A 13,108-nucleotide genomic window follows, 5' to 3' on the forward strand; every position below is an offset into this window, starting at 1 on the left:
AGAGTCCCACATAATTCTTAGGGTTTCTTCATTTTTTTAAATTCTTTTATCTGATTTTTTTTCAGCTATGTTGGTGTCGATTCCCTGGTCCTCCAGATGTCCCAGTCTGCATTCTAATTGCTCGAGTCTGCTCCTCTGAGTTCCTAGTGAGTTGTCTAATTCTGTAATTTTATTGTTAATCTTTTGGATTTCTACATGCTGTCTCTCTATGGATTCTTGCAACTTATTAATTTTTCCACTATGTTCTTGAATAATCTTTTTGAGTTCTTCAACAGTTTTATCAGTGTGTTCCTTGGCTTTTTCTGCAGTTAGCCTAATTTCATTTGTGGCGTCTTTAAGCATTTTGTACATTAGTTTTTTATATTCTGTATCTGATAATTCCAGGATTGTATCTTCATTTGGGAAAGATTTTGATTCTTTTGTTTGGGGGGTTGGAGAAGCTGTCATGGTCTGCTTCTTTATGTGGTTTGATATGGACTGCTGTCTCTGAGCCATCACTGGGAAACTAGTTTTTCCAGAAAATCCGCTAAAAAAAAAATGCAGTCAGATCCCTATCAGAGTTCTCCCTCTGGCTCAGGCTTTTCAGATGTTAATGGAGCCGCCTGGGGAGGGTGGGGGAGGGATCAGAGAGCTAGGAGTGTAGCACCTCAGAATATAGCCAGAGTTGTTTGTGTTACTTGGAATGACTCTTATATCTGAGATTTCCGCGGGGCGCGTCGCCTGTATGTACTGGGTGTGTGGAGATTGCCCCCCGGGGGGGCTGGCCCGCTGGCCTCACGGTCAGATCCTCCGCTGTCAGCCCCACCCCCAAGGTTAAGGCTCCCCTACTGGGACGGTGCACTCCCATCTCCAAAATCCGTCGCTGCCTCCCGGGGGCTCCCCGTCCCTCCAGCAGCGTCGCGCGCCGCTCCCGGTGAACCAGGTGTGACTGCGCGTCCTGCCTGGGATGCCGCTCTCCCCGCTCCAAGACCAGTCACTTCCTCCCGGGGACTTCTCCCTCTGGCACGCCACGCTGCTCGCGCGGACTGGGTGGGCACCTCCCGCGCAAACGACTGGACCCCCCCAGGGTCAATTCAGGGAAATGTAGGTGGTCCTCGCGCTTGTGCCCCATCCGCTTCCCGTCAAACTCCCGGCAGGATGGCTCCCCGGCTGGAACGCTGCTCTCCCTGCGCCAAGAGCAGTCACTGCCTCCCGGGGACTTCTCCCACCGGCTGTGCCGCCATGCCGCCAGCGCCAACCGGCTGGGCTCGCTCCCGGGATGAGTTCGGGGGCTAGGGCTGGGCCCCTTGTCTGTGCCTTCTGCCCCCCTGGGCTCTGCCCCAACTCGGGCTCTGAAGGTCACCTGCCTAGTGCGCTAGCTCCTGGTTCTGAAAACAGTCGCTGTCTCCCCGTATTTGTTCGTTCTCCGTCTCTAAATCTGTGTTTGTTGTTCAGAGTTTGTAGATTGTTATGTATGTGATCCATTCACTTGTTTTTCCGAGTCTTTGTTGCAAGAGGGATCCGCGGTAGCGTCCACCTAGTCCGCCATCTTGCCACCTTTTTTTTTTTTTGCCCACCTACTCATCCAACACTGTGTCCAAAAAAACACCAATATCAAAAAAAATTAAAAAGGAGAATATTGCAGCATCTCTCCTCTTCCTCTCTTAGGCTCAAGTTTATCAATTGTTTCTTTTCCTTCCATGACTCCTCTTAATGTTCAAATGACAATAAGCAAGCACTTCCACTATCGCATACCCAGATGCCATTTAGCAGTAAACAGGGTAATTGCTGGTATCAAGGATGGTCAAGGTTAAGCAGACAAACACCACCATGCAGTAGGTGTTTGGTTGGCTCTGCAGTGGCTTGCTTGGCATGTGGTGTCTGCAAATACATTGTACCCTCCCACCATTGTGAACAGCTGGGCCTGAATTAAAAGGAAAGGCCTGCATTTTAATTTACTTTATGGTAAGACATCTCAGAAAATATCCCACATTGTATGCTCATCTCCTTCCTTTCTCCTCCCTTTCCTCCATTCCTTGCTGTCCTCAGTCTGAGCTGGGGTTGGGGGGAGGTGGAAAGAGCTGGCAGGAGGTGGGGGCGGGGGTGCGGGTGGACCGCCCGCCCACCCCTTCACCGCTATCAAGCCATTGACTTGCAGCCTGTGGCCCACTCAGGCCAGCAGCGCTAGTCAGAAGTACTACACCGCGATCAAGAGCTTGACGGTGCAGGACCCAGGCCATGGCAACCCCGCTTATATTCTGCATAGACCATGGGCGCTACGGGCTGGACTCACTCAAGGCCGAGGCCGGAGGACAGGTGGTGGCCTCACTGCCCAAACACGGAGTTCCTGATCATCTGGGCTGTGATCCTCAAACGGCGTTCTTGGTTCCTCCTAATATCAGTGTATTGCCCTGCTGCAGAGGGGAAATTGTACATTTAAAGAGAAAATACCATGGACTGCTTTCCACGATGCAGTTGCTGTAGTCATCTATAATAATAAAGCCAAAGAGGAGCCAGTCACCATGATTCATCCAGGCACTGGAGATTTTATTGCTGTCATGATTACAGAATTGAGGGATATGGATATTTTGAGTTATCTGGGAAAAAAATCTCTGTACAAATGACAACAGCTGTTGGAGCTCGTATGCCAACAAAGAACTTCAGCTGTAGCTCCCTAGTCTTCATGTCAATATCCTTTACTGTTTTGGTGATTATCTCTTCAGCATGGCTCACACTCTACTTCATTCAGAAGATCAGGTACACAAATGCAAGTGACAGGAACCAGCGTCGTCTAGGAAATGCAGCCCAGAAGGCCATCAGCAAATTGACAACCAGGACAGTAAAAAAGGTGATAAGGAAACATACCCTGACTTTGATCACTGCGCAATCTGCATAGAGAGCTATAAGCAGAATGATATTGTCCTAATTCTCCCCTGCAAGCATGTTTTCCACAAATCCTGCATAGATCCCTGGTTTAGTGAAAACTGTACCTGTCCTGTGTGCAAACTTAATATTTTGAAGGCTCTGGGAATTGTGCCAAATTTGCCATGTATTGATAACAGAACATTTGATATGGAAAGGCTCACCAGAACCCAAGCAGTTAACCAAAAATCAGCTCTTGGTGACGTTGCCAGCAACTGCTCCCTTGGCCTCGAGCCACTTTGAAGTTTGGGGATATCGCCTCTTCCTCAGAATGGGGAACGTACTCCTAGAACAGGCGAAATCCGAGGATCCAAGGTGGCAGCTCTAACTGCTGGGACCCTGCTGCTCCTGACAGGCATCCGGGCAGCATCTTGGGTCATTGTGACTGTTCTACTCAAGAGGAATCAGGAGCAGGTGTATCTGGTGCAGGTCAGCCCAGGGGACTCTCCACTCATGTTGTTTGATCACACAGGAGGGACATGGTGGCTGCTGTGCTCCTCGTGCTCCAATGCCAGGGTGGCCAGGCTCAGCTGTGAGGAAATGGCCTTCCTGAGGGCACTGGCCCACTCGGAGCTAGACGGGCAGATGGTACACTGGACTTCTGCGTTGATGACGGCAGGCTTTCCCATTGCTGGAGCTTGCTAGAGGTCATCTCTGTGTGTGACTGTCCCAGGGGTTATTTTTTGGCTACCATCTGCCAAGACTGTGGCTGCAGGAAACTGCCTGTAGATCGCATTGTGGGATGCCAGGACACCAGCCTGGGAAAGTGGCCATGGCAGGTCAGTCTTCTCTACGATGGGGCACACCTCTGTGGGGGGTCCCTACTGTCCAGAGATGGGGTGTTGACTGCTGCCCACTGCTTCCCTGAGCAGAACCAGGTTCTGTTCAGATGGTGGGTGTTTGCTGGTGCAGTGGCCCAGGCCTCGCCCTATGGCCTGCAGCTGGGAATACAGACAGTGGTCTACCATAGGGGCTGTCTTCCCTTCTGTGATTCCAACAGTGAGGAGAACAGCGATGACACTGCCGTTGTCCACATTTCCAGCCCCCTGCCCCTTACGGAGTACATCTAGCCTGTGTGCCTCCCGGCTGCTGGCCAGGCCCTGGTGGATGGCAAGCTGTGCACCATGACTGGCTGGGGTAACACGCATTTCTATGGGGAGTCGCTGCTCTCTGGTATGAAGGCACCAAAAGGGAGACTCTGACCTGGGGCTGCTCAAATGACTCCTGGGCCCTGGGGTGGAGGGACCCTGAAGGACCTGCGGTGGGCACCAGGAGGGAAAGGGGTTGTGCATGCTCCCATCTCTGGCCAGCCTTGCCTGCATGACCCTGGCCAACAGGCTGGGGTACTCCAGGATGCTTGAGTCCCCATAATCAGCAATAATGTCTGCAACAGCCCAGACTTCTATGGGAATCAGATGAAGCCCAAGATATTCTGTGCTGGCTACCTAGAAGGTAGCACTGATGCCTGCTAGGGTGACAGCAGCAACCCCTTCGTATATGAGGACAGCATCTCTCGGACCCCACGATGGCAGTTGTGTGGCATTGTCAGATGGGGCACTACCTGCACGTTGGCCCAGAAGCCAGGTGTCTACAACAAAGTCAGCTACTTCTGGGAGTAGATCTTCCAGGCCATAAAGAGTCACTCCAAAGACAATGGCATGGTGACCCAGATCTGACCTGAGACTTCCCAAGTGGAAACCACTCATCCCTGGTACCACCCAAGTCACACCCTCCTGATGCATATGTAAATATTTCCCCGCCCTACGTGGACCTGTATGGCTAGGCTAGGCTTAGGCTGGGTTTAGGATAAACCTTTAGGGAACGTATTACATTTTTACATTTCCCATTCTCTATAGTGGCATAAAAGGAGCCATGTAGGTGGAAATGGTTAAGCACCCAGTTCATAACCTGAAGGTTAGCGGTTCCAAACTTACCCAGTGGCTCCATGGGAGAAAGACCTCACCATTTGCTTCCGAAAAGATTACAGCCAAGAAAACTTCTTGGGGCAGTACCTTGGTGATATAGTGGTTAAGGGCTATGGCTGCTAACCAAGAGGTCAGCAGTTCGAATCAGCCAGGCGCTCCTTCCAAACTCTATCGGGAAGTTCTACTCTGTCCTATAGGGTCACTATGAGTCAGAATCAACTCGACGGCAGTCGGTTTGGGTGTTTTTGGTTTTTTTACTCTGTCACATGGAGTCAGTATAAGCTGAAATCCACTCAACGACACCTAACAACAAAACACAATGGCGTAAAGTACTTAAAAAACAAAAACTGTTCAGTGGTTTCTCAAAAAAAAAAAAAAAAGATCATAGAACTACCATATGACCCATCAGTCCCAATTCTAGGTATATACCCAGAAGAAGTGAAAGCAGGAATGCAAACTACAATGTGTAATCCAGCAGGGACTATCCAAGTACAGTTCCACCTTTTGCAGATGAAGAGACAGTGGTGGCAAGAGGGTGAAGATCAGGTAAACCTGCATGACCTGCAAATGACAAACTGGGACCAGAACCCAGGTCTTTGACCTTTTCCAGTGCATCTCAGAGTTTAGGGAAAGGGAGAGTAAAAGCTTCAGTCTGGTTAAAGCCAATGAGCACCAGAGGCTACTGGGTCATCTTGGTAAGGAAAGGAAAAAGGCTTTACAGAAGGGGCTTGCAAGCATTCTTCTAAAGAGATCAGGGAAAAAAGGAATCATCGGAGAGAGAAAAACGGGAATTAGCAGGTAAAGAACGAGGCACACCAATGTTCTTACAGCACTTCACAACAGCCAAAATGTTGCAACAACTGAAATGTCTGTCAGTGTGAATGGATACACAACATGGAATATTACTCAGCCATAAAGAGAAATGAAGTCATGATGCATGCCACAACATGGATGAACCTTGAAAACATTATGACGAGTGAAATAAGTCAGTCTCAAAAGGACAGCTACCATATGATCTCACTTAAACGAAATAATGAGATATGTGCTGTTGGTCGGTGCTGTCGAGTCACTTCCAATCATAGTGACCCTATGTACAACATAACGAAACACCACCTGCTCCTGCGCTATCCTCATAGTCATTGCTATATTCTAGCCCATTGTTGTGGCCACTGTGTCAGTCCATCTCATCAAGGGTCTTCCTCTTTTTCGCTAGCCCTCTGCTTTACAAAACGTGATGTATTTCTCCAGGGACTGGTCCCTCCTGATAACATGTCCAAAGTACGTGAGACGAAGTCTTGTCATCCTCGCTCCTAAGAAGCATTCTGGCAGTATATATTCTAAGACAAATTTGATCATTCTGGCAGTCCATGGAATATTCAATATTCTTCGCCAACACCATAATTCAAAGGCATCAAATTCTTCACTCTTCCTTATTCATTGCCCAGCTTTTGCATGCATGTGAGGCAACTGAAAATACCATGGCTTGGTCAGGTACACTTTAGTCCTCAAAATGATTTCTTTGCTTTTTAATGCTTTAAAGAGGTCTTTTGCAGCAGATTTGCTCAGTAGAATAAGTCCTTTGATTGCCTGACTGCTTCTTTCATGGACATTGATTGTGGATCCAAATAAAATGACATTCTTGACAACTTCAATCTTTTCTCTCTTTGTCATGATGTTGCTTATTGGTCCAGTTGTGAGAATTTTTGTTTTCTTTATGTTCAGATGTAATCTCTACTGAAGGCTGTATCTTTGATCTTCATCAGTAAGTGCTTCAAGTCCTCTTCAATTTCAGCAAGGAAGGTTGTGTCATCTGCATATGACAGGTTGTTAATGAGCCTTCCCCAATCCTGATGCTGCATTCTTCTTCATATAGTCCAGCTTCTCAGTTTATTTACTCAGCATACAGGTTGAATGTGTATGGTGAAAGGATACAACCCTGACACACACCTTTCCTGATTTTAAACCACACAGTATTCCCTTGTTCTGTTCGCATGACTGCCTCTTGATCTATGCACAGAGTCTGCATGACCACAATTACGTGTCCTGGAACTCCCATTCTTCGCAATATTATCCATAATCTTCTATGATCCACACAGTCAAATGCCTTTGCGTAGTCAATAAAACACAGGTAAATATCTTTCTGCTTTCAGCCAAGATCCTCTGATATCAGCAATGATATCCCTTGTTCCACTGACAGACTGACAGATAAGTCGGAAAAGGAAATATGTAGAAACCAAAAATTATTAGTTACCAAGGGTGGAAGGTAGGGGGAAATGGGGAGTTTTTTGCTTAGGAGACATTGAGTTTATGTTAGTGGTGGTGGAATAATTTGGAAAAGAATAGTGAGAATGGCTGCACAAGTGGAAAAATGTAATCAATGCCAATGATATATATGTAGAAATTAGGAAACTGGCATATGTTTAGTTGTGTATATTATCACCACAGCTTAAAAACAATTCTTTTCCCCTAAGAACTCATTTGAAATGTATCAGGTTACAGAGACCACGTAAAAACAAGAAATTAGTAGTTTTTCACTTTTCACTTCAAAATTTTGCTAATCTATTGAAAATATTCCTAGAAATTCCCCTAAGATACAACCTGAATGTGGAAGTAACTTTAGAGAATATTGGCCTCCACGGGGTGAAAATGGATTGGTCCAAGGTTAAAGCCTTGTTCTTTATCTGCTAATTCCCGTTTTTCTCTCTCCGATGATTCCTTTTTTCCCTGATCTCTTTAGAAGAACACTTGCAAGCCCCTTCTGTAAAGCCTTTTTCCTTTCCTTACCAAGATGACCCAGTAGCCTCTGGTGCTCATTGGCTTTAACCAGACTGAAGCTTTTACTCTCCCTTTCCCTAAACTCTGAGATGCACTGGAAAAGGTCAAAGACCTGGGTTCTGGTCCCAGCTTCTCATTTGCAGGGCATTCAGGTTTACCTGATCTTTACCCTCTTGCCTCCACTGTCTCCTCATCTGAAAAAGGTCGAACTGTACTTGGATAGTCCCTGGTGGATTACACATTCTAGGGATCTTCCCTTGGCACCACCCTCCTATTTACAAAGAATAGGGCATGAATTTGGGAGGCAGATTTTCCTGAAAACATTCTTCCCTATAACCAGCTGTTTCTGCAAGTGCATGTTTGAGGCTATGCACATCTCTTCTCAGGAAGTGTGAGAGGGCTTCATTTTCCTCCAGGGTAATACAATAGAGAGTAAACTGGCAGATGAGGAGGGATCTCACCAATCAACAAGCAGAATCTTTGAGCAGGGCTATCACCAGCACCGGGGGTAGGTCCTAAGTATATTTCAGACCACATTTCCTCTCCCCTGCTGTCATCACTAACTCCTTCCAGACTGTGGCTCATCCACTTAACTGCACTCAGTTTGCACCTGGCCTCCATCACCACTTAGTCCTCACTTTAGCCTCACTTAGCTATCAGCAGCACCTGGTAGAAGATTCTTATTTGGTTTTTTTCCTTTCTGTTTCAGGTAACAACTAATGCTGGAACTATGAAAAGAGCTTGTCTAATTTCAACAAAGCATAGTCACAAACTTCAGCTTAATTCTCAAATTGTTGACCAAAACTAATACGACAAAACAAGTGAAAGCCCAAATCTGAAAGCAAGATGAGAATTGGATGTCACTACCACTTAGGATTTTTACTCCAGACAGCTGGTTTCATGGCAGAAACTGCAACCCCTCAGCCTCCTAATGTGATAACTTCCTGAAGGGCACTGATGACTAGTTCCACGGATAATCATGAGAGAACCAGATCCTTTTCCCTCCTCAGCCCCATCCCGTAGATGACAGGAGTTAGCGACAGCTGGAAGAAAATCTTGAGGACTTGGGAATAATAATATCACTCTAGACTATTCGTCAGCTCTTCGGCACATGTCCATTTCCCTTGAAAGATGAGGGTTTTTAAATCTCTGAAAATGAACTATTTTATACACGTTCTGTAGCCTAAAATTTTCTTCGTAGATATCAAAATTATAAAGTTTTCTTTTCCAAGCTAATATAAGAAAATTCCATCATTATAACATCCACTACATTTATATCTCAGAGCAATAGCAACCCAGTGTAGGTACATCACTTCCTTCCAAAGTTAAAATGTTACTAAGCACCTGGTATTACTTAGAAAAACAATACTGCGTCTCACACCTGAGAACAGAGCTAACTCAGCCAACACCATCTATCCTTGTGGTGAGGTGCCTGTAATCAGGGCAGCAGACTCACATGTGTCCAAGATTGGGTTCTCAAAGAAAACAGCGATAGACCCTCTGCCAAAGAGGAATCCTGAGAGCTTGCCGTTCACACATGATAAAGAAAAACCTTCCTGTATAGTTCTAGCAGAAGTTCCATCCTAGAGGTCTCTGCTGAGGTCTCCCAGATGATGCTGGGAGGTTTCAAATAATTTTACTATCCTCTTGTTGTTGTTTGCTTGTTTTTCCCCAGGAAATAAATTTCTCATAAACATTGACTTGTCCTTTGAAATCCAGTGAAAAAGCAGGACATCTTATTCAGAAACTTTGAAACACACAAAGTAGTCTCAAACTTACCAGACTAGAATAGGCTAATTCAAGGAAGAAGGACAAAGGAGACACATCTCCCAAGTCCTGTGTGGCAGGAAGGGATCCCTTCAGAAGAGTTTGTACAGCAGATTAGTGATCTTTGTTAAACTGTAGCAGTGAGTGGTAGTGGGGACTGTCACATCCTCCAGCAAGGAGACCCATAGGAGTCAATTTTAATCCAGGATGCTGACAGCTCTCCACAGCCGACCTTATTTTACAATCATCCTGTCCCTACCCCCAGCAACGATTGGAAAATTTTTAAACCTAATAAAAATTGAAAGAGTAATACGATGATCGCCTCACATTGCTCTACTAAGTTCAGCAATTGATATTCATTTGCCTCTTTCTGTATTGACACACACCCACACAAACATACATATTTCTTTAGTAAATTCAGACAAAAAAAAAAAACTTCTAGATACTTCTCACTATCCTGAGATTAAGGGACAGTATTATATATCACCATAATATAATTCAATTATTAAACTTAAGAATATCAACATTAGTTCAATAAAACCTAACATAATGTCCAGGTAAAAATTTCCTCCATTATTTTACAGACGGACAGATATAAATATATCATGAGAGTGAGAGTGAGAGAGCTAGAGCCAGAAAGCCAGAGTGAGAGCAGATTGAGAGTTGTGGTGATGTTGTTTCTCCAACCTTCAATCAAGGCTCCTAAATGGCACTTGATTGTTACATCTCTTTATTCCTAATTACATTGAACTGTCTCCCTACCCCCTTTGTACTCCTTTGCTGGTGTGTTTTTTGATGATATCAAATTTTTGAAGAGGACAGAACCACTGTCTTGCCCTACATTCTGTTCAAGCTAAACACTTTGGTCAAGAACACTGCATATGTAATGCTGTGTGCTTTGAACAGCATCCCGTCAGGAAGGAAAGAGGGGTCAGTGTGTTCATCACTGTTACTTATCCTTAGCTTTCTCCCTCTGCCACATCTTTCTCCCACAGAGCGCCTGGTGTGTCTGTCCTCTCCACTGTAAAGATACATTTTTTCACTTTGTAATTTTTAGATGGTTTGTGGGATGATACTTAGAGAGTATGTAAATACACTGTATGCGAGCACATGTATATTGTTAGAAGTTTTAAGGTTTGTTGATGATCCCTGCCTGCATCAATTGTTATATTAGCACTTGAACATGGAGACTTCTATGTCTATCTACAGTTTTTAACCAAACATGTTGTAAGGTGCCATCGAGTGGATTTTGACTCATAGTGATCTCACTTGACGGAGTAGAGCTGCCCCATGAGGTTTCCTAGGCTCTAATCTTTACAGGAGCAGATTACCAGGTCTTTCTCCCTGTAGAGACAGGCTTCTTTCCTGCGCAAGAGTAACAGCTCTCTGGGGTAGAAAGCAACCTTGGAGGTCCCTCAAGTAGTTTTTTCAAAGAACTAGGGAAAAAGTAACAACTCATCAAGGCTAGGAAAAAACCTCTCAAGCTGTTTTTTCCGAAGATCCAAGGCAAAAGACCACATAAAGGAACTCATTGCACCACAGATGTATAAAAAAATTGTTGTGCTGGCATATGCACAAAGAAAAGGACTCATTGAGTTGGAAAAATTAATTGAAATACATATACATTTATACAACTATTGAGCTGAAATGAAGAACATTTAAACATATGCCTTCCACTTTTTGCAAACATGGACTAACCAAAACCAAACCCTTTGCCCTGGAGTAGATTCCGACTACTAGCGAACCTTTTATACAACTGTCCCAGAGGGCTTTCAATGCTGTGATCTTTACGGAAGCTGATTTCCACATCTTTCTCCCGCACAACGCCTGGCGGGTTCAAACTTCGGACTTTCGGTTAACAGGCGAGCGTGCTTAACCACTGCGGCAACGGGGCTCCTGAACAACAACAAAAAAAAAAGAGGAATTTTATGAAACACCGGTTTTCAAAACACTGGAAATCAGGCAACAAGGGTGAGCAACCCTTGAAAACCAGGAAACAAACAAGGTGAGCCCTACGATTGCCCCAGCATACTGCCTTTTCTGCCATTGCTCTTCCAGACTGTACCCTATAGAAATACTTGCACAAGTCGCCAAAGATATGTGTACAAGAATGAGGAAAGTGTTCAATAAATAACAGTACAAACAAACAACAGGAAAAGCTCGTTTAATGCTGATGATTTTATTCTTTCAAGCATTTCCGGATTCCCAGGCGCATTCCTAATTTGTTCTGAATGACTCTTCTGGGAGGCTCTGAGATGACAGGAGGGTAAGGGAGGTCTCCGCTTCCCGGGGTGGCCTGCGAACTAACAACCTTTCGGTTAACATTCGAATGCGCTAACAGGTTGGGCCACGGAGCCTTCAGTAGCCAGTGTTTCCGGTGTCGATAAACAGGGATTTCTAACTAACCACGATGTCTGCCGCACAATTGCGCAGGCTCCACAGCCTCGGAAAAACCGGAAGGGTTAGGGCGACGAATCGCGTTGGTCTGCACATTTGAAACCCGTGCTTCGGGTGAGTCCGAAGCTAGAAGGGCCGCCTTGGTCCTCTCCCGCCTCAGAAGCCAGCAACACCCGGAGACCCCTAGTGAGACCTCCGCCTAACCCGGGCGGGGCCCAGAACATGCTGAGCCCCAGGGGGCTTCGGGACGTCCCTTCGCATAGCATCTCCTGCTCCTCCTTCGCCCGCCCGCGCCGCTAGACTCCCCGGGCTCAACTTGGTTGTGGTCGGTGGGGAGGGAAATGGGAAAATAAGGGGGAAAGGGGAACCGTGAAGGGGAGCGAAGGAAAACAGGAAGGCGTGGGTGAGGACAAGAGCTCCAGGGGGCCCTGTGCAGAGACTCAGGAGGCATCCTGGCGAGGAGGGAATGGTCTTTCTGAGGAAGCGGGATGGGAGGCAGGCAAGGGTCGGAACCGAGAGAAGACTTGTGCTAATGAGTTGACTAGAGCTCCCAGATAATTCTGTGGTGCATCCCCTGAGCTTCTCTGAAGACCCTACCTGCTGAGGATTGAGGCTGTTTCCTGGGACCTCCATCTCAAGATTACTGGACTCTGTCTAAGAGGGGAATGCAGTCACCAAAAGATGGTGCAACATCCCAGCACTAGCAACAGTGAAGAGTCATTACCATCCCTAGACCTAGTGGGGCAAGGAGAGAGAGATATTTCTGGAACCTGGATGAAGTCATAGTTGTAGCTAAGCCTGCAGCTGTCACAGAGTGTCCCTGGACCATAGCTGTGGACTTCATGGACGGAACACAACATCTACCAGCCTGCAGGGAATAATTACCCCCCATGTCATATTCTTGCATCCCATTGGCTGTATCCACCAAGAATCAAGTGGGCAAGGGAAATCTTTTATGCAGGGGTCAGCTTCCTGAGACATAAAATGGAGTGGATAATGCTGAGAATGGATCTAGAGGGACAAATGCAGAATACCCAGCACACATGACTTTATCATTCTTAAGATTTTGTTGTGATTAATTTTGTCACTGGCAGAATTTGGGTGTCAAATAGGCTTTTTTTTTTTTTTTTTGAAAGTCTGTATTTCCTGATTTATATGAGAATGAGCTTGCTGTCTTTGGGCCTGTATCACATTTTGACTGGAAAGCTATCTCTCTGTATATACTCATTTTATTCACTCTTTCTTTCACTCAGATCATTATAAACACTGAGATAAATTTTTCCCCCAATCTAAACCAGAGACTACCACCCTGAGAACAGAAGAACTAGATGGTGCCTGGCTTA

At 45.8% G+C, this 13,108-nt stretch overlaps 1 pseudogene; it reads left to right on the top strand.

The window, feature by feature from the left end:
• The first annotated feature begins 946 nt into the window (after positions 1-946).
• On the top strand, positions 947-4,577 carry LOC100663498 (uncharacterized; annotated as a pseudogene).
• The last annotated feature ends 8,531 nt before the right edge of the window (positions 4,578-13,108 follow it).

This window comes from Loxodonta africana, chromosome 3 (assembly GCF_030014295.1).
Source record: "Loxodonta africana isolate mLoxAfr1 chromosome 3, mLoxAfr1.hap2, whole genome shotgun sequence".
Classification (NCBI taxonomy): Eukaryota; Metazoa; Chordata; class Mammalia; order Proboscidea; family Elephantidae; genus Loxodonta; species Loxodonta africana.